Source organism: Agrilus planipennis, unplaced genomic scaffold (assembly GCF_000699045.2).
Source record: "Agrilus planipennis isolate EAB-ADULT unplaced genomic scaffold, Apla_2.0 scaffold112, whole genome shotgun sequence".
NCBI lineage: Eukaryota > Metazoa > Arthropoda > Insecta > Coleoptera > Buprestidae > Agrilus > Agrilus planipennis.
Window position 1 is genome coordinate 531,267 of NW_020438886.1, and position 23,394 is coordinate 554,660.

The following is a 23,394-nucleotide window of genomic DNA, read 5'->3' on the forward strand; positions in this document are numbered from 1 at the left end:
TTTTATATCTTATGAGCTCGTCTCAGGCAGTCTCAAGTTCAAATACCTTGGTAAGACCTTTTCTAATACATGATATAATTTAGTAACTGTAAATACCCACCAGGTGGCAATAAACGGCAATAATTTTTAATAAATGAACATTTGGCCTATAGATTGAAAGGTTCCTGAAGATAATGGAATTGTTAATAATGTTGGAGATTTACCTTCTTAACATAACTAGAAATTATAAATTTAAATCGCAATTGTAAGTACTTTATTATTATTTTAATTAAAATTGTTAATTAATTTAATGTGGTTAAAAAAGTAAATTAACTACGAGGTACATGTTAAAATTAGAAAGAAAAAGAACAAAAAATTATTTTTTAATAAAAAGTAATTCACAAATCTGATTAAAGTAATCATATACCTTATTTCGTTATAAATTTGCAATTGCTTGTTATATTATGTCCACTTTTATTATCAATTCAGCTACCTAAAAGAAGCACTCAATCTATAAGCGAAACGGTAGTATATTTATTACCTGAACGAGTCATGTTTAAATTTTAAAAATTTCGTTCAATTAGGTTTTGTAGTCATAGCGTCCTAGAGACTAAATACCAGGTTAAAAAATCCAAAATACTCAAAAATTGTGAGAAGAAAAGGAAAAGGTTAAGTTCAAAGGTTATTTACCATTTAAACTTTGTACATGTAACATAATGATTAGTTGATAGTTCCTTGTTTATTTTTGTTACAACAAAATTAATTTTTTTACAGAGCCAATTGGGAAATTAGATAGCAGCTGGATGTTTTTTCTTCTTTGTTTGACAATTGGTAAGTGATTTTTAGAAATTACACTGAGTTTTTCTTGATTATAGCTAAAATCACTCTTACACTGACATTATTTTGCTATAGGTAATTTCAATTTTTTTTTGTTTAATAGAGAAATTATGATCAATTACATAATTAAACTACTTTAAAAAACAAAAATAAACCAACTTAATTTGCACTATTCAATTAGTAACACGTACAATGCAATATAGGACAAACTAGTCGACAATTCAACGAAATAATTAAGAAGCACATCAAAACTTACGCAAGAACTTCAACTTTCAATAATTACATAATTAATTTTAAATGATTGATTATGATTGAACCAACTTTCGAACGCTTCTACCTTTTTATTTTCCGACGTGCCCGCTGTCCTTGTTAGGCACCCGTACAGCACCGCGCTCCAAATATACACCTTTAACAATCCTTTTTGCATTTGTAAATTAACCGTTCGCGAGCATAGAAGTGACTTCTTTTTATTAAAGGCGACTTGGCCCTTCGATATCCTCTGCCAATAGTTATTTTTTTTTTATATTTTTGTATGGCCAATATATTAAAATTTTCGAAAAAAATTGAGCATAACATTATACAATACCCTACTGTGTACTCTATTTGAAATCGGTAATTCATACAGAGAAGGCGTATATCATCCCGATGAAGATAACGGTAAAGACTTGAAAACTGACAATCAATATCCGAAATTAAGTAGCAAGAATTAAATGATNAAGTATATATACGAATTTTAATTGTGATAAATCCTGTTGAAAAGTGTAATGCTATAATCGAGTATAAAACATATTACGCATGCCGCTTCTTTAAATATCATTTAACAAACAACATAATTCATATTTTGAGAACTCCTTTTGTGTTACATTGTTAAAAGTAAATGAATTTTTATGGGAAACAAGAAGGTTTCTTAAGGTCTTCGCTATTTATTTATATTAATAATGATGAAGCAACAAACATGAAAATTTTCACCATATAGATTTGTATGAATTTATATCTATTTAGCCATTACATATTTAATTTGGCACATAACAGCGACGTAGATGTCCTTGAAGTAGTTCTATTTAAAATGAGTACAAATACAAAAGTAATAATAATTTTAATCTGACAGTTTTTCAACCTATTTTATATTTTTAAAACGCTAAATGCAAATTACATTATCTATACATGTGCATACAGGTGTATATATAAATATATTTACAATTCAGACGTATGTTTACGTAAGTGGCAGCTACATCCATCTTATATCGAATTTGATATCGTTTAATAAAGAAGACTGCGGGACGGCTGGTCACACAGCTCACGCGTGCTAAAACGCACTCCATAAGAATACTATTATTTTAGTGATTTTTTTCTTGTAGACGAATATTTCTCGTGTCTCATGTGTGTATATGTTGAGAAAGTTCGTCGTAGCACCTCCACATCCAAACTACCTACAATGGTAATAGCATTTAAGTACATTTTTAATTTCGAATTGGGTATATAGGTACATTTTTCAGCAGAATTTTAAATCCTATTAAAAAACAAACAGAAAATTTATTTTCTTTTTGATTGCGTTCTTTGGTTTTCGTTTTTCTTTTTGGAAACGCAGCGCTTGGCGCGATTGTTTCAATTTCTCAAAATCACTCCTGCCATATAGGTACATACATATAACTGGACATTTTCGTCGTCCGATGCAAGTGTTCTTTGGACATTAGTATTCGATCTAGGTGGCAATGAGTCGGTATGCGTTATTATAATATTCATGCAATGTACCATGTCTGGCACGTGCTCGAATACTCCGCCATGTAGTGCCCTGCCCTGCCCTGGCTTCGATTTTCATTGTTATCACAACCACATTGTGGAAATGCACTCGCTATTTACATACTTATTCAGACATGTGATATAATACGTATCACAACCTTAGAATTGTGGTACCTGCATTTTCATATAAGAATTTATTATAAAAGGAGAGGATTGAAACTTACATCGTTTGAAAGGTATTGTGTCATAGGTAGATGTCCACAAAATAAAACATGTGCCTATGTCCCCGTTAATGCTGGCAAAATAAGAGGAAATAAGTTAGATGAGCATCGGCAGTTTAGTGGTAGAATGCTACGTTTTTTTCTTCTTAAATTGTCTTAGGTAACATAAAGTGATTAGTTTATTACAAAAAGCCAGGTAATAAATAAATCGATTACCAGTAACCTCAAATTAATGAGAAAAAAAATTGTTGTCACTGATACTCCCTCGCCGAGAATCGAACCCGATCCCCTGGTTTTACGCGTCAATATTCCATCACTAAGCTACGAGGAGGCAACAGTATCAACACCGACGGCACGTACCTCAAAATATAGCTAGCTTAGTGATAGAGTACTGGTGCGTAGACACAGGAGCCCGGGTTCGATTCCCGACGAGGGAATGACATGGCTAACAATTTTTCCTCATTAATATGAAATTATCCTTAGTGGGTAAAGTTGATTCAAAAATCAACTAATGCATTGAATTTAACTTTACATAATTAAAAATTCAAAATGTCTGTGTATAATCAGTTTATTGAGAGATTATGTACTTGTAGACTAATCATTCAACAACATACAGAACTTATTCTTTTCTTGCTACCATAAAACAGGAAAATAAACAATTATCGTTCATTCAATAATTCTATATTACCTGTAGATAACCTGCAAATACTCCTTATGAGTAGCCGGATTAGAAATACGAGTCCTTCTTTGATATATATATATGCCTTTGCATACTATTCTTAAGATAACGTCTTCCTATTTTATTAGGGACACAAAATTATCAAAATGATTACCTATTTTATTAAATACAATGTTTATTGCAAGTCAAACACGTAAGTTTCTGAATTATAGGGACGCAATAGATGACTGCAGTAGAAAGTATTCATTCCTTCTTATACTTTTTTATTAATTAAAAGAAATTATTAATTCCCGTCACCTCCGCCATTTTGTTTAAATTTAATTAATTTAATTACTTACTTTTGGTTAAACCTAAAAATTTTGTAAATGTTATTCCTTGATAAATTAAATGATGATGGAATTAATCCTGAAAAACTGACGATTAATTTTTCGAAATAGAAAACGAGCAGTAACACTCGCGAAACATTCTACTCTATTTTTGTTTATAAAATTATTTGATGTACAAAATTATACCTCCACATCTTTTCTACTTATTGAGTTAGAAAAAGAAAAAGAATTGCCTTTTTGTAACACGTACACGCTTATGTATTAGGTAGATAACTAAGCTGGAAGGAGTTTTAAAATTTTTTCATAAAAGAGAGAAAGACAGTGATTAAATGTTAAAACGAATTTTAAACATTTTACATAAGTATAGTGATATTATTCAATCTCATTTTTCGACACAGGTTTGTGCATTGCTTCCGTTCCCCAGTACAAATAAATATTGTACGTATACCCAATTTTAGGCGCTTTAACTTTACATCAGGTCACATCGGTATCACGACCGCTTTAGTAATAAGTGCGCACGTTGCTGTTACTCAGCAGAATTTTTGTGGGTGTCCTGATTTCAAAGATACAAATGACGACAGTAATACGTTAGGAAATGAACCATCCCAGGAATCTAGCGTGCTCGTCCTAGGTTCTCTGGCTAGCCGGTCGCTCTTCCTTATCTGATCAAGGCAAATTTTCATTGGCCGAAGATTAATTAGATGTTTTAAAGGGAGCGTTATGTTATGAACAACGCGAACAAAAAAATGAAATAAAAAGAGAGAACGTAGGAGTCACTAACGCAAATCTTATATTAGTTTGCTACGAATTACGGTATATGTGATGCCACTCTGAATAAGTAGGCTATAAGTCACAAATGTTGTTAGTTTGCCTTTTACTTCGTTTATTCGACGGTTTTATAATTTAATTATTTTTTTGACAAACAATTTTTTAATTAATGTTGTGCATAATACCATCCAAATTCAAACGAATAGTTTGTTTAGATTATTAGGAAAATGTCTCTCATTTATTTGCATTAAAACTTTGTTTGCAACATAATTAAAACAACGATTATTTTGGTTGTAGGTATTAGGTAATAATCAAAAGGATTACGACTATTTTGTCATCGAAGCAGGTGTAGAAGGTTCTACAAGCTGCGCAATTTTAAACGCAATTGTTTGTAGAATAGTGACTCTACAATTTGTTAATTCAGTAGAGAAATTCGTCTAGTAAAAGGGGTAAATGCAGGGCGTGAATGTGCCCTATTTTTCTTTTAATTACGTAGTCTCTATAGTTCTAGAAAATATACAGAAATGTAAACCTAAATATACTTAATTGAATTTCTGAAAGGGGGACACGTGACTTGGGACGATAGGGATGGCGGGCAGGGACGAAATAGAAATGCAGGGTAAATTAGGGCGTGAAAATACGCTATTTTTCAATTAATTACGTGGTTTCTGTAGTGCTATAAAATTTACAGAAATGTAAACCTAAATATACTTAATTGAATTCCTCAAGGGGGGACACGTGAGTTGGAACGAAAGGGATGACGGACAGGCATGAATTAGAAAAAATATTGCAAAAAAACATGAAATGTCTTCATTGGTTTTCATTATTAGTGGAAATGTTATGACAAAAATTATATACTTTTGAGAGGTAAATGAATTAGCGGTCGTAAATGTGACCTTAATCATCAAGATAATTTGAAGGTTAACCCATTTTTTTTAATGAGAATACATATTTTTGACCTTAGCAATGTGGACACAGAGGGAAATTTGATAATAATATCCTTGAAGCTGATTTCCTGTTAAGTTTTCATTTTCCGAACTTTTTTGTATTCCAGTCCCACCATCTCTTTTGTTGCAACTCAAGTTTTCGCCATTCACAGTGCCGGACTTATACTTTTTTTAAGCATTAAAGTCATCCATCCCCTCGTAGAGGCAGCCTATTAATATGTATCCGGATATCGTATACGTATACCAGCAATAGCTTCAGCGTTACAGTATACGAATGTTTTTCAGTGGAAAATGTATTCTAAATATCTGTATCCGGATAAATAGTTTTTCCGGATAACGGATACAGATCCTTTTCACTTTATATGCTATTGAAAAATTGAAAAAAAATTCTGTTTACTTTGTGAATGAATGTTTAGAAATGACCTTATAGATGAAAGTATGTAAAACCATAATGGTGAATTGCACCGAACAAACACAGCGAGACAGAAGAAACCACCGTTTGAACTGCCCCCTTAAATGTAGTCATTCTAGCGTTAATGTACTGTATAAGTACCTAAAAGATGAAATTTCCTACATTTTCAATAAAAAGAAAGTTTTCAATAAAAAGAGTTCTCACAAACGAACAATTTAAAAAAATGTATACAAACTCTTGTACACATCCAGCCTGTGTATAAGGGTGAAAGGAAGCTGTTTCATATTATACCTATATGAATAATACTTGTGTATTACAAGATTGTAGATACGTATCGGTATAACAAGGGTAAAATGTCCCACTTCAGATCCGTGTTTAAAGTGTCCGCACTTCTCAGCTCTTACGTCCTTCCTACCTGCTATAATCACTCACTCGTATCTATTTACCTATAATTAGGTAACAATTTTATACTTTTATGTGTTTATGAAGTAAAATGAAACAACAATTGCACTTTCTTACATAACTTTTTATTTGTGAAATAATCTACATCGTCAAAGTTTATGCGATGCTGTTTTTGGTCGAAATTGAGAAATTTTTATACGAATTTCGCTGCGACCCATCTCATGTCCAAATCATTGGTATAAAACGAATGACAGCAGCCAATCCATATGTACTATCTCTCTATACTATACTCTCTGAATATTTGTTTAAAACAATTTAATAAAAGACTTGATATTAACACACATGTGTACGTATTTTTGTGTTATAAGTATAGACCAGTGGTTGGCAAGTAATTTTAGGTGAGATTTGGATGTTTTTGAAAATTTTTATCGAGGTTTTTATCCTTTCTCCAACAAATGATAAGAGTGGCTCTCATAGCTCTAACATACATTTTTATCTACAAAAAAATACTTTTTAATTTACTTTCAAAAAATTTTTGGGGGTTCAATTTTTAACTTACTGCGGTCAGAACCTGGACCGAACTTCAACTGCGGTCTGCCAGTTGTTGACCGTTGATTCTAGACCATTAGTTACCAAATTTTTTTGTACAGACTGCGGCATTCTCTTTTTTTTTCATTTTCATTCACTACTGTCAATTACTTCACGTTTCTGTACATTTAAGATTTATTACAATAAACCCAAAACTAATATATTGAAAACTAAGATTTCGTAAAAATACCTACCGTGCTTGATTGCAATTCTGCCTGCTCTTAAAGGTATGTCATCGTGAAGGAATATTATTTATCAGAGTTAGAAAATTAAATCCCGACACTCCTTACTCATTCTGTACGAAAATTGAAAGCATAGGTAACTCCATTAAATCTTAACAAGGTTTCAAACAGTTTGGTATGTTCCTGAATGGGCTGGTAATGTTTTCAATTCCACATCTCTACACGCCCGCGTATGTCTCTTAGACACAAATAAACCACCGACGTTGCCATTTAATTTTTATTCTTAATAAATATCGTTTTTCCACCATTTACTGTAACAGTTCTTATCATTTAATCGTTGACGAATTGTTTAGACTGAGGAGGGCCCCGGAAAATCTGAAATTTTAGGACTATCGTCCTTCAAAAATCAATCAATCGATCAATAATTTTAATAAACCAATGTATCAAAATTATAATTATTATTTACGCGGATAGTTAATTAATTTTTTTTTCAAGTTTTTTAATTTTGTTTTTTTTTTTAGAATTTATATTGCATAAGTAAGCATTACTTTCATGAATACGTTTCTCAAGATGTTATCTTTACTTGGAGACTGTACTCAGTCTCTACCTGTACTCCAATTCATTTCTAAAGTTTCTTTTAAGTAGTTAAATTTGGAACACTCTTACTCGTTTTTATCGGAGAAGTTTTAACAAATTGGTAAATACTTTTGCGTCAGTAGGTGATTGGAGTTACTTCCTGATGTTTCACTAGAACGAGCGGACAGTCCACATCAAGCATCGAAGATGGAAGGACCTCTGAAGAAGCTTGTCAGTCGTGCTAGCGAAACGTTAGGAAGCAACTCCAATAACCGATGACGGCATAGTTTGAATTGTTTGTCATGGAACCCTAAAAACTTCCAGGACCCCTAGGTATTACGCCTTTTGCACTGTTTTAACAATTTTGTACCCTATTTATATAGTTTCAAGGTGTTATTATATTTTCTTTATTTCCCAAACAATAAAGAGATAACTGACAAGTAATTTTCAAAATTAAATTTTGTTAAAAGGTTCTTTTTAAAACACGGCCAGACACTACCAGGCGTGGATCTAAACTGCATACGGCGTGCTGATGAGAGGTAATAAATTTGAAATCGCGATCGATAAACTAACTAGCCAAAAACTCTACGTTCTTTATTAAAAATATTAGTATCACTCATCCATGACACTTCTCCACAGCGTAGCCTAATTTAACATATTTCTTTGGGGGGTTTAGCTACAGCCACTACCACAACTTATTTATATGACCCTACAACCTAACAATGACATTTAAACATGCGCTGAACAGTTCGAACGATTTTTGACGTGACAACGTCTTACAATTCGATGGAGCCGGCTGCACGCACGAAAAAACATGACTCATGCGGCGTTACCTCGCTCTGAGGCGTTCTATTTAAGGCTTGAAGTGCAAGCGAGAGCGCGGATCGAGCGACAAAGAGCACAATCGGCCTCCGTGTTCGGCAGCGTTCGACATCTGTCTCTCTCCTACTTGAGTGAGCGATGCGTCCGCTTGGACAGCTGCTATACAATAATACATTTGCATTTACCTCCTTCTCTATATCCATACAAAATATCTATCAAAAAAATAAAATTAAAATTTTCTTTTGAAAAATGAAACCATTCCATCAGTATTTTCTTATAACGTTGTCACGTTCAACTATCGTCAGTAAACCGACTTTACAGACAACCGATTTTTTTTAATTAAAAATTCCTATTAAAAGACAACATTATAGATAGCGAAGGTGGGTCAAAAAAACACAATTAGACGTTGCAATAGTCGATAATTGTATAATCTTGTGTCAATAAAGGAGATAGAACCTTTTTATACATGACAAAAAATTTCAAAATTAGGCAGAATTACAAATGATTAAGCAGACTAAAGGTTTTGAATTTAGGAACAAATAATAGTGTTTGTCAACACCGGCCATGAAAAATGGGCATGCATGGTATTTTCGATCTACGGCACCGTCTCCTGAGACATTGTTGTTTCTCTAGTGCCAAACCATCAATAATAAGAGGGCTCCTCAGAAATAAAACACATAGATCAAGATTACATTAACACGCCACGTTATACAAACACGCGTGGGTCGGCTTGCATTATTATGGAAAAAAGCACTTCGGAATATGCTTATCCCTCACACGTATATCCTCACACACATACACATGATATTACATACATGAACACGGCTCAATATATAGATCCAATTTTTAAGTAAAGTACACACCATTTAATGTATTATAGACTTAGCCTTTCTGATTCTCGCCGATAGTATTCATGGTGTCAGCGAAAAATTTTCGGTTTTAAATACTATTTTTATGGTATTTACCATTTTCAACCACGGAAAAAATCTATGCGAACGCTCTGACCTTTTGTCTTACCTCTGGGTTTTTTTCTGGTTGAAACACCTACACATTAGGGTCATACAGAGAGTGATAGAATGAATGGGCGATTTCAAAGTCTAATAACTCATTGATTTCTAATCATATCTCGCATTAAACGGTTCCAAATCGATCAAAAAACAATGCTTCTATGTGTAATTGATAATAATTAATTGAATGTTAACAATAGGACGCCAACGATCAAAAGCTGGTATCACCGCCAATATGCGCGGGTGTCAACTTATGAACTTTCTTTTGCCTTAATTCTTTTCCTTTTATCAAGTGTTTTAATAGTAAATGTTAAACTGAAATTAACTTTCTATCCTTTATAAATTACCCCAAATTAATGTCATTTCTCGTGGATTACGTTAGTGGTCGAGGGCTGGTACTTAAAACCAAGAGCCCGGGTTTCGATTCCCGACGAGTGCCTGACAAAAAATATGAAATTCAATAATTTCAAATTGTATCCAATGAAAAGAAGGAAAACGTTTGTTATAAAACGTTTATGAACAAGTTAGTATGCTCCCTTCGTTGGCACAAAGGTGTAAATGTTGAATCACCTAGCTGTGATCTCACTACATGCACACAACACAATAATTTTTTTTTTGTTTATTTGGCAATCAACGGGTAAAAATACCCTATTACATATCAACAAAAAGTACAAAGAAAATTTTTAGAACACAAAATTATAAAGAATGAACATATAAGGTTAATTAAACTTATAGACTAAATCACATATCAATCAATCAAGATGTTAAACTCCTAAATTCTGATGGTAGTTGATTATAAGAACGAATTAACCGAAACGATAACGAATAAAAGATGTAGTTTCTACTAGAGTGAAACTCATTAAATTCCCTCTCATTTCTCAATTTATAAATAGATTTACTTTTACTAAAAATCGTGAACAATTCATCAGAATCAAAGTATTTTAAGCGTATTTTCTTAGCAAAAATTAAGTCATAACTATCGTGTAGCGATTTTATGCAACAAGGTCTAAATTTAAGCATTATAGGAGAATAAACATGGTCAAAATAACTCATTGTCTTAAATTCTCTATCCTTAAATGATAGGTAACGTAAAAACTTATGATGAATCGATTCAAGATAATTAATATCAACATCAGAATAAGGAGTCCAAATCTGAGAGCAATACAATAAAATTGGTTTACAAAGAGTATTAAATAAGTAGATTAAGGTTAAAGGATTAACAAAATCTATAGAGAAACGTTTAATAAAGCCTATAATTTTAAATAATTTCGAAACTACAGATTCAAGATGAAGTTTAAAAATAAAATTAGATTGATAAATTACACCAAGATCTTTTACAAAATCAACTTTGACTATTGTATATTTATCTATCATATAATTAGAATTAAAAATTAAACATCTATTCCTGTTAAAAGAAATAAAGTTACATTTATTCAAATTTAAATTTAACCTATTCATTCGAGACCATCTAAAAATGTTATCTAAATCTTTTTGGAGTCTTGAATGATCCAATTCAGAGGTAATACTGTAGAAGAGTTTAATATCATCAGCGTAAATTAGTAATTCGCAATAAGATACAAAAGAGCCAAAATCATTTCATCATCATCATCATAAGGTCATCAGTCTTAAGACTGGNTTTAGACGGTAAAACCTTCACCTCAAATGAGGAGGTCAAAAACCTCCTCGATCAGTTTTTTGCCAGCAAAGACCAAAAATTTTATGAGCGTGGAATTATGCTACTACCAGAAAGATGGCAAAAGGTGTTGGACCAGAACGGTCAATATATAATTTAATAAAGTATTTGTTTATTATACGAAAACTGTCTTTCATTTCCACAAAAAAAAACTAAATGACTTTCCGAACAACCCTATAGTTTTTACTCTCATTTCTCAATTTATAAATAGATTTACTTTTAGTAAAAATCATGAACAATTCCTCAGAATCAAACTATATTTTAAGCGTATTTTCTTAGCAACAATTAAGTCATGACTATCGTGCAGCGATTTTATGGAACAAAGTCTAAATTTAAGCATTATAGGAGAATGATCATGGTCAAAATAACTCATTGTCTTAAATTCTCTATCCTTAAATGATAGGTAACATAAAAACTTATGATGAATCGATTCAAGATAATTAATATCAACATCAGAATAAGGAGTCAAAATCTGAGAGCAATACAATAAAATTGGTTTACAAATAATGTCAAAGATCTGTAAAAAGAAATCGATTGATAAATTCAAGTTTTAACCTGTGATACAGTCAAAATGTTTAATTTTCAGGTGCTTCGCTTTCTGAAAAATTATAAACGCAAACGAAAAGGATTACAATACAAACAAGTAAGCAATATGTAGCACAATTTAAAAAATTATTTCTTATTATAAACGTGCTGTACTTAAAGGTAGGTGAAGCAAAAAGTGTGTTAACTAACGTCAATAAAAAATCCTAAAGTTAAGAGTCACGAAATATTGAACCGGATCAACTATTGATCTTATAAACAGTTTAATTGGATTGCAATGTTTCGTTACGTAACAGCCAACTGCTCTAACCAGAAGTCTAAGGATATACATTTGCTAGCAAATATAATAATAAAAATAGACTCTAATCAGTACCGTACATCTTAAGCCAGACCTTAAAGTTAGTTCTCCTTGATTTAAATATTTTCCACGTCATTTCTTACTTAATTATTTTTGAACCATATTCACTTGTAAACCGGAGCGTCAATTAAATATTAATCATAAAATTTACTGTAGAACATATAGTAAAGATAATGCTACGTAGTTTTCATAAAACTAATACAACTAAGTATTTGTATGTTTGCAAGTAAAATAAAATAAAGTAAATAAAATAAATAATAAACATAAATATACATAACATAAATAAAACAGTAACTATTTTAATTTATTAGAATATGGCCCTGTTCGGGAATGATATAGACAAAAATTGTGGTGTCAAGACACTTTATACGCAAGACACTTTGCCTCCTGGGAGATTTCACCCCCTGACTATGAATATATATGTATAATTCAAGTAAGTGGTAAGATTACCACTTTTTAGTGTTTATGGTGAAAAGTGCAGCTAGGACCAACTATAAAACAATTCGGAAGTCAGGTTACATGTAAGGATAAAGTAGAAAACACGTGACCTATTATAGTGGAAGGTGCTCCGCACTTACAATAATTTTAAGAATTTTCTAATTACTTTGTAAATAAATGGTTAGAAATAACCGTATGAATAAAAGTATGTACAAACATAATTATACCTATTGAACTGCCTCATAAAAGGAAAGTTTTCAATGAAAGAAGTTTTCACAACCAAACCGTTTAAAAAAATGTATACAAATTCTTGCGGTTTTAATTTTAAAATTTTGAGGACAACCTAGATGACGTAACTTCAACCCCCTGTAACATCAAGTGACAGCCCAACGTTCTATTTCTTCTCAGTGTGATATGTATAACAGCAGTTAGATAAATGAAAACTTACAAAATCAAGTATATAGAATACTTTAGTCTTTTCAAGTAAAAGTCATTCGCTTAAATTGTTGTCCCTTTCCTAATAAAATTCTTTAGTACCTAGGTACACCGATATTAAATAATTAATCATATAATTTCTTGTAAATAATTGCGCTAATTTAAATGAACAAGGTTAGAACGGCGGGTAGAGTTTCACGAACCAGGACAAATCATATTCAAAACATTGACTTTACTCAGTTCTTTTAATTACAGAAATAAAAAATTAAACGAGAATTGTTAAATTATGTTGCGCGTATGTTGTCACGTTCCCGCGTAATAGTTTACAAACGTAATGAAATTCAATTTTTAATTTGTGCTTATGGCAGAAAGACGGAGAGGGTGCGCTTTCATTTCGTGAATGGGCGACGCGACGTGACGCAAAGCGATAAAACTTGATGACATTAGTCGCCAGCGCCGCCTGCCGCACTCTGTGCATGATTGCTAATTATTTCATATGAAATTAAATCAAATCGATTCGTATAAGCATACGCGTAGCGTAATTTCGACTAATATAAGTGCACTTTATTGCCACTTGCGGTCACTACTACCTGCATATATAAAAACAATCCATGATGTGGTACAAAACGTTGGATAATGCCTAGTTCCCTCCCATATACCTGTTTTTAATTAGGGTTAAAATTTTCGGTATGTCGAATTCCCTCCTAGTCATACATCAATTGCTTCCCAACGACGGCGGATTACCTTGAGTGCTAATTGCCACTATAAAGTCATAAAGAGTTGTTTTAATACAGCCTCACATCACATATTAATCTTAATATTATTCATATATTATAGACACCACATCATCCTCATATTTATCAATTTCCAATGTTTTACTAGATTTTCAATGTGAAATTTATGTTAAAATACCAAGTGTTTCATCTAATTTTAAAAAATTGTTAACAAGACGAACTAAAACTAATAAAGTTTTGCTAGATGATAGCATCAAAAAGCTAGACGCACAAGAATTAATATATATTTATTTTTGACAAATAAAATCGGTAAATAGTCGTTAACTTAATTATCGGAGCCGATATGAACGGGAGGGAACTCGGCTAGTACCCGGAAGGGAATTCGACTCTCTATATTTCAACCAAAACTACCTGCGGGAGGGAATTCGACATCACCGAAAACGTTTTAGGTACGTGTGTACATATTTAACACCTAGGGGTAGGATAAAAATAATTTAAATAATTAATGACCTTATGAAGGTACCTGGCAATCTAAACCATCGACGCACATTATACATACATTTTTACATCTTGATCCTTGTAATTCTTTCCGTTACCAGTAACTTTTTTAATCTTTTTTCTCATATTCGTCTCAACAACGGTGAATTTTAGATTTGAAATTTTACCACCATTACTACAATTTTAAATTCAATTTTTCGTTTCCGACTAGAATTTTAGGAGAGGCAACTAGGGTTCCACCAATGTGTGTATCAAATGAGGTGCTCAAAAGGTCTTATTAGCGTACCTATCACCGTGAAGGCCGTAGGTGACCTAAGGGGGGAGAATCATTGGATTGTACCGGATCGCAAATTTTCAAATATGATCCATTACCAGATAACCACAAGTTTGTCTAAGAACAGTTCCTACGTATGATAATTCCTAAACCCCTAAACCAACCCCCATAAGGCAGATGGTAGGATTTCCCACTTCTTTATAAGATTATCCATGTGTTAGGTTTGTTTGATAAAATTCTTCTGAAAAACTCCTAAGGCAAATCTCATAGGCCAATCGTTAGGGAGTTGGATTCAGATATTTTATCGAGAAATCTGGAAATGACTTGAATTATCTCGTCTCCATTTCAAAATGGAAACCCTAACTTTTCTCCTTCCGGTGAGGTCTACGTTCTTCGCCATGTTATGCTGAAGGCGTCAAATTCTGATAGTACATATGTCTTAAACCGCAGGTATGTTAAAAACAATTATTGTAAATAATATTAAGGAGAAAATTTTCTACAAGAAAAGCCCTATTCTCTAAAATGAAATCAACTGTGTTAACAATGGAACTTTATTTTAGACACAGGTGCCTTCATTTCAATAAATCTCTTCTTCAATTTTAATTTGAATGCGTCGAAAAAGAATTTCTGCACTCATTTCCACACCGTCATGAGGTACAGTGTATTGCGCGTCTTTCTAATTTATCTTTTTACGTCAAAGGCTGCTAGTGAGCTTCTTGGCTATCAATTTCTGAAGTGGTGGAGATGCTTCATTAGTTTCTTCGGTAGTGGAAGCATATCATTGTGCAGCAATTTCTTCGTCAATATTTTTGTTATTGAAACATGAACTGCTTCCTTCAACCACCACCACCAAAGATACTGCTTCGCAAACACTTCTTAAAACCGTAGGGTCGAGTGCAGAAATTTTTTGATGGAAGGCTTTATTCTAAAGAAAACATGCGTACGACCTTTCTTATAGGAAATTTTCCCCTGAGTATGATTGATAGTAGCTATTTTTAGCATACTCGCAATTGTTAAGAAAATATTTCTAAAAGGTCTGAGCCCTCATCAGAGAGTGGAAAAATCAGGATTTCCATTTCTAAGTGAAATTGAAACGATTTCCAACGTTTTTCGTTTCCTGACAGCTGATCTATTATTTTAGTAATGCTGATTTCTTTTGTGGGAGTTCTATTAAGGGATCTACGAGAGGAAATCTATCCATCAGAACGCCTCTTATACGAAACTTGAGGCATGCCTTCTATAAATAGTAGTACAAATATCTTTCAGAAAACTTCAAATTCATCAGCGTTACAAGTCTTCCAATTTTCGAAAGTAAAACACTTTCTTCTTCAGTAGTAAAGACTCTACACTCTACTCACCTTTATTACTTCAAGTAAGATCTTTCAATAAAGTTGGTAACTATTTGGTTTTCCACTACCGAATTTCGAAGTCATTTCGAATGCCACGGGAGCGTCAGAGTTAAAGAACAATCCGATTGTTTTCGATATGGAAACAAGCGGACGTCGATAGCGTCGTAATCCCGTCTGATGGTGTTTTTCCGAATTAAAAATATAAAAGAAGTCGGTACAACGGTCAACGGCTAACTATTGAATATGCATCGATCGTATAAATGTGGTTATTTTTGAACATGCAGGAAAAAAAAAAGAAAAGAACACGTGCCCTTCCCGTTTTCGACACGTGGTGGTAAAAACAATGTCGTGTAATGACGAGAGGTGAAGTGACGTGACACACGTTGAAGTAAGAACATAGGAATAAAAGAAAAAAAAAAACAAAACAGACACGAGCAGCAAATCTTGTAAAAAGGTGATTCACTCGCAATAAATATCCTAGTGACCGACGTTTAATTACGAATTCCCGGACTGTTTATCTTTTACATGAAGCTGAAGGAATAACGCGCGCTACCTTAACGTCTGTCGTGCTGCCTGTTGCGTTTAACAGGTTGTTTGCATGTCAACGTTGCCGGACTTGAAAATTTATATCGCAATTCGTACATTTTTGAAGTTAAAATAACATCAGTTTCAGTATTTTTGTTGTTAACAACAAGAACATTGTTATCTGCATGCGTGTATAATAAATGCGCTCAATTTTTATGAATCATTTTGTGTTAATCATGAAAAAGGAACGCAATTTTTTCGTAGGAAAATACGTTCAACTTTGAAAATTCGAAGAACGCAGTTAGAGGTTCTAACTAGGAATAAGGCATAGACTCACGAAGAAAATGAAAAACGGAAATTTATCTATCCCGTTGCTTCTTAAGCAAAAGTAATAAAAATTACAATTTACAAATTTAATTCTAATAAATAAGAAACTTGAAATAATTTTTAAAAAAAGCGTCAAAATTGAGCTTATTACAAGTTACCTAATAAATTCAATTATTTCTACAGCAAATTAGGTCATTTACAATCCAAAATTGTAACTTTTGCGTTGGTTTAAAACTTTTTAGGGCATCAGATAATTGAGAAAATGTAATAAGAAGAGAGGTGTAACTATCTCTATTGTTATCGTAACAAAATTGTTTGCGATGCATTTGGCAACGTCTTCAACAAAACAACTTACAACAACGAAAGCTGATCGTGTACAAGCGCGAGTCCGCTTCTGGAATTTTCAATCCGCTAAATGTTCAAAGGAGGCCGACACGTTAACAGTAAATGAAATAATTCCATTAGCAATCAAGACCGAATTAAAAGGGTCTGATAAGTGTGCCCGCGAAAATTAATTAACTAACAATCTTGAAACAAACGCCTGTGACGATAATGTTAAAAACCATTAGCTACATGCTTGCGAATACGTATTGATATTCGATATTCCACAAGAGATAGTTAGAAAAACGGTTAAAAGTGTAATTTTTTTCTGTTTTTCTTCGGTAATAGATTAGACTTCAATTGTCGGTCAAGCGACAAACCCTAAGTTTCACATCGTTTATGTCCAATAAAACTGTATTCTACTACTTTAAATAGAATCATAACTGCTAGATCGACATATTTTTTACAGTTTACTGTTTTGGGATTATCCTCGGCATTACATATGTGATATTACACAAAATTAATTAGGTTTCTGATAAAGATTATGTGATTTCTAACAATTAATTTGGGAAATTAGGATACTATTAAAGTTTTATTGAAGCTAAATAGTATAAAATTGCATATACAGAAGTGGTATGAATTCAAAGATAACTTATTAATTCCTACAATGCATTTATGGAAAAAATAAGCATCGATGGAATACTATTTGTTCTCTTTGAACGGCCTCCATGAACTAATTGTTCATTGCTGATATAAACAATTTATTTGCTTAAACTGCCAACAAGGAAACAAAGAAGAAATTCGTTAAATTAAAAAAAAAAATTTTTTTTAGTCAAAACTGCCGCAAAAATTATTGCAGAAAAAGTGTATTAAAGAGTCCTTTCCTATTTCTCCCTTTCTGGTCACACAAATGGTCGTTATACACATATCACATCAGCACAATACTCACTAGCGCAACTTGGCAAAACAATTGGGCAAAACAATTGGGCAAAACTTTATTAGTAAGTACCTACAGTGTTTTTAGAAAATTTTAGAAATTCGATCTACAATATCCTTCATTGAGATCAGTAATTCCGACAACAACATGTCTTAGATGCACACTTGCTTGGGATTAACCTAATTTAATAGTTCAAGGTTTGTTTAAACGTCATCTGTAGAAGTATTGTACGTAATATGTATGTATATATACATATATCTACCTGCTGCTTATCTTTTTTTATTTGTCTCGATATAAATAAGTTCTTATACGGTCACTTGGATCTTACAGTAATAGTGTGTACATAATTTCTACGAAAGTTACTTACCTGCTGGCTTACGAACGTGTGGCGGTAATGCGGTAAAGGGAATATGGACGACTGCCGTGAAATAAATAAATTCTGGTCAGATAATGATCTCAGTTTTCTAATAGCACAGTCAGGCTCTTTTAGAACGCAAACATTGCCAATTTTAAAATTCCCTTCTTTATTACCGTTCACAACGCAATGGAAATTAGCGGAACCTATATCTACCTAAGCACAAACTTAGGGTCAAATCACAACAAAGAAAAGACTAACAAAAGAAAACTGAAACAGACTCGCCCCTAGCCCTAATTACCACAAGTAATTTTAGTTGATGATCGTCAACATAATATTTGTATTTTGTGGATCTTGTAGAATATGATCACTAATGATTAATGAACTTCATTATAGATTAATACGTATCTTGATATCAACTTGAATAATGACAAAAGTTTGGCGAGATATACGATTCTCGTCAAATTCGTGTGCGTGAAGCTCATAAGTAATCCCATCAAGCTTTTCTGTCCCTCCATTAAAATTGTTACAAAACATTCATTTAGATAGATTTAATTTTTTTCCCTAACACTAATTATAAGCAAATCAAAAGCAATACTGTTCCAGTGTTGATATTGGTATTGGTGTTGTTTATTCGGTCTTGGTCTTGCTCATACCGTTTCTTGGTCATGCGTGTTAAGTCTTTGTCTTTCTCATTCAATCTGATACTTACGTTTTTTTTTTTTTAAAATTTGTCTAAACACAAATTTATCTATTTATCGACACAATGATTGTCTCAAATGCTGAAATTTTCTGCATTGACTTTTAAAGATTATTGTGTCGATAGTTGTCAGAATTATGAAAACTCGAGAACGTACCCTTCCTCCTACGCATAATTAGAACTTTTAGCGAACAAAATAGTACAAGGTACTTGAAATAAGTACAAAATATCGAAAAAAAAAAATTGGTTTGTCCCTATATTTCAATCATGTGTTATCCAGACACAGGAACAAAGAACACTTACTCCGAGGACGTTACTGTGAGTCTAATTTTTCATACAGTGGTAAAGTGAAAATTTCAAATATAAAAATATTTTGTTCTAAAAGAGAATATATTAAGGTGCTGTAAAAGTGTAAAAGATCAGAACCAAAACAGGGTTGTAAATAATTGTATTAATTAATTAGGAGGTTTTTTCAAGATAGTGCAATTTTCTTAATTTCAAAAATGTGTGGTGCATGTTTTTTGGTACCTAGAACATGATATTATTGTGAGTTCCTAGAAAACAGATGAGTGTTCTCGGTATATTCTCTCTCGCAAAATTCTATTTGCGAAAAACAGTTAGGGAAATTTTTATTAATAGTAGCAGCTTTATTAAATTTTAAGTTATCTTTACATCAAACTTCCACAAATCAAACTTTCAAAATCTTTCTATCATATCTACTTCTTGCGAAATCTGGCGTATATATCTTTTATATAACACCTCTGCTTCTCTATGCTTCTTATTATTACATCAGATAACATCAGCCTCCTATCCCAATCATCCCTACATGATTTCTGACCCAAACCACATAACCTTCCTAACATTGCCTTCCCTTTAGTAAATAGATAAGCATACTTCATCACATTTTCTATCTCTATTCCCTTCCTTTGGTTTTTTGTTCACCTTCTTCCTCTACTTTCTTTATCTCCCATAACCTACGACTTTTCACTATTTACCTCCATCCTTTTCTTTATTAAGTACTTTTCAGCTTTCCAACCATTTCCTTCAATCCCACCAAATTATACGGCACCAACAGTGTATCACCAAAATTTTTCCCAATTTTTAACCATTAACCCTCGCTACTACCGCTGTCCCTCTAGAAATTTTTATTAAAAACTGGCTTCTAATTAATCAATGAAATAAAAAGCTCTAAAACTCCTTATTGTAAATCTCGCATTTGTAATAATTTTTTATATTTTTGGTTCTATTCAAAATATCACTTTGCTTTTAAAAAATTAACAATATTTTTGCGTTTCAAATTTGTTCTCTGCAGTGTCACTGCTGTGACCGACCCAGGCACTGTAGATCTAATCGTAAACTAAGAAAGCTTTCAGAATCGAAGTTTGTTGGTACGTTAAGTGAGATCTTTCGAAAATCATAAAACGTTTTTATTATAAAAAAAAATTGTTGTTGAGTGCGGCTATACTTGATTCTTTACGTACGTCTTTGATCAAGTACCCATTACCGATGATTGGGTGTCGACCGATACAAGTTGTAGGCGTGAGCTTAATACATTTTCTCATTTATATACTTTACGGTCGATCAATAAAAGCTAGCAAGTCATTATTATCAATTAAAATATTATTTAGCGTCGAATTTATTGCATACATACGAAACGAACTTGGTGTCGTTTAAAAGCCATTAGTGACCTCTATAAATTTTATACTTGAACGAGATTTCGTTTTAATTAAATTGCCTTTATAGGTATATGTGTTCAAATGCCCACGGACCAATCGGGGTCGGCATAGGTGGAATGTCGTGCCATACGAATAATGAAAGCCAGAAAAGCATAAAAAGAAATTGCCTGTTTGTTTTTTTACGTTTTAAACAACCTATTACAATCCATTTAATTAGTGGGAAATTAACTTGTACCCCTTTTTCAGGGCAAGGACAAGCATCTTAATTAAATACAAAAATTATTGTTTAGATACTAAATTATAATACGAAAATTGGAAATGAAAAACTAAAAGTAGTCATGGCTTTTCGACATATAGAAAATCGGAGAACAAAGATTAGCTGAGCGTCTACTCAATTTTAAGAAAAAGAAATCACTTCTGTGCTCGAGAAGGTTAATTTAGAAATTCGAAAAAGGTTATTACAGTGCATATATTTGTAACACTTTAAAACATGGACAGTGGGCGCGGGGGATACACTGTAAAAAATGGGCAGTTAAATTAACAAAAAGAAATTGTTCAAGTAGGTCCACATCTTATTGAATTTAATTTCACTCTTGGGTAATTAAGAAGGTTATTGCAGTAAAACTAACTCTTCTGTTTTGTGTTTTCTGCAGAACAGTTGTAGTTGATCATGCTATACAACCAGTGGCGGATTATCCATAAGGCAAAGTAGGCATATGCCTAGGGGCGCAAGGATAAAAAGGGGCGCGCGCGGAAGTTTTTAAACCTAAAAAAAGAAAAATAAGGAAGTACCTAATAAAAAAAAGTATTTTGCAAAATATATGACCGCCTAGGGGCGACATTTAATCCGCCTCTGTATACAACATTTGAAAACTAACAAAAACAGATTGCTATTTTTTTATATTTATAAACCGACAGAATTGTATCTGCTGTGAAACAAATAGTCATTTAAAAAACCTTCCAAGTATATTTAATAGGGCGCAACAAGGGGAGATCCACGGGTGCCCGTGCACCCACTCGATTGGATTGGGCACCCAGTCAATTCCATCAGTCGATTCAGATAATATCCCAACTTGAAAGTTCGGTTCAAATAGTTCAAGCTCGTAAATGAGCAGCCGAACTCGATCTTTTCAAGTATTTTAATTCAATACATTGATGATCTTTTTTTGTAGTCATTTATAGTACGTATTATGATGAGGGCACCCAGTCAAACTGTGACGTTGTTGCGCCCCTGTAGGTCATACACTTCCTTGTATAAAACTTTATAGTTTACTTCCCACTTGAATAAGAAATTAGCCGTCACATTGTCATAATGTTGTTAGCGTGTGTGTAGCTACATTCAACGGAATAATTCATTTTACAAGTGATAATAAATAATCAGAACCATTAATATTTAATAATCATCGTCCTACAATGCGGGAAGTAGAAGTCCCCTACCTGATACTAATAAGTAGCTGCAATTTGTATTTACAAAACTTAGAATATAATAGTTCCTTTAGAAAACAAAATTAAATAAGAGTAGTTTTAAGAATTGCCTGAAATAAACAAAAAACAATTGAAATGTGCAAATGTTTTACATTATTAAGATACAAGGTGCCTCAAAATTTTCAATTTTTATGAAATCCGTGTTCAGAAATTAACTTATTTGATTGATTAAAAACAATTGGAAAACAATTTCTTGTTCATTTTTGCAACTTATTCGTTGTAAAATAACCATAACCAAAAAAGTAGCTTTTGCAATGGAAAAGAAGAACAGACCACATGTTACAAACCACATAATTTTAATTTTTCTAAACTGTTACAATTAGTCTTGCAAAAGTAAGAGCCGATCTCACAAGAACAAGACCAAAGTCAACATTAACTGTCGAAAACAGGACTAAGGTTAAATGTGCTAGACCAAGACAAATACTATTATATTCGTCTTATCTTGCACTAGCGTTTGCTCATTACTAAAGATAGAAAAGAAAGAGCGTTTAAGTTGTGTTGTTATAAGGTAGACGATGGAAATACTATTTATATAAAAAATTAAAAATCAGTAGGTATTAGAAAGAGTAGGAGAACAAACGGCGCTGTGGAAGTCAATAAGACATAAAGAACACCTGTTGAGACGTTAAGGGCTAGTTAGAAGTGTATTAGAAGCAGAAGCAAGATTAAAGGAAGGTAGAAGAAGACATATATTAAATTATTATTAGCAAATAGATAATTAAAGATGTCCTAGTTTTCGTAAAGAGTGGCTCAAAATAGGAAGGAGAGTGTAACTGTCTTCAGACTGATGATTAAACTATTTCAGTAATTAAGAAGCTTGTTGAAATTTCGGTAGTCTGTTATAAGTCTATTCAAATAAGAGGAACTTAATAAATACGCTGAACGTCAAGTCTCATCTGCAAATTCATTGATTTATTATAATTATAGACATATTATTTAAATAATTGGTTATTTTTTTAACTATTCTCGCGAGCATGGAAGTGACTTGTTTTTATTGAAGGCGACTCGACCGTGCGCTATCCTCTGCTTTATATCCTTACTACTCCTTCCGTCCTGACTTATCTGACATCCTAGATACCGAAAATCGGTCACTTCTGCTAATTTTTCGTCTCCTATCTTTATATTCGCTCTTTCCCTACTTCTCCTTCCTTTGCATACCAGTATTTTAGCTTTACTTTTATTTATTTTCATACAACACTGTTTTGTCAATACCACTTCCATTTTATTTAAAGCTATCTTTAACTCCTCCTTGCTAGATGC

The 23,394-nt window shown here is 32.6% G+C and overlaps 1 protein-coding gene across 4 annotated transcripts in view; it reads left to right on the forward strand.

The window, feature by feature from the left end:
- The window catches only part of LOC108737052, a 245,140-nt gene that overhangs the window by 193,769 nt on the left and 27,977 nt on the right, over positions 1-23,394 (forward strand). For all 4 annotated transcript variants that reach the window (XR_001937813.2, XR_001937810.2, XR_003232579.1 and 1 more), the window contains exon 5: positions 754-810. The gene's annotated coding sequence lies outside the window, so the exon portion shown is untranslated. The remainder of the gene's footprint in view (positions 1-753; positions 811-23,394) is intronic.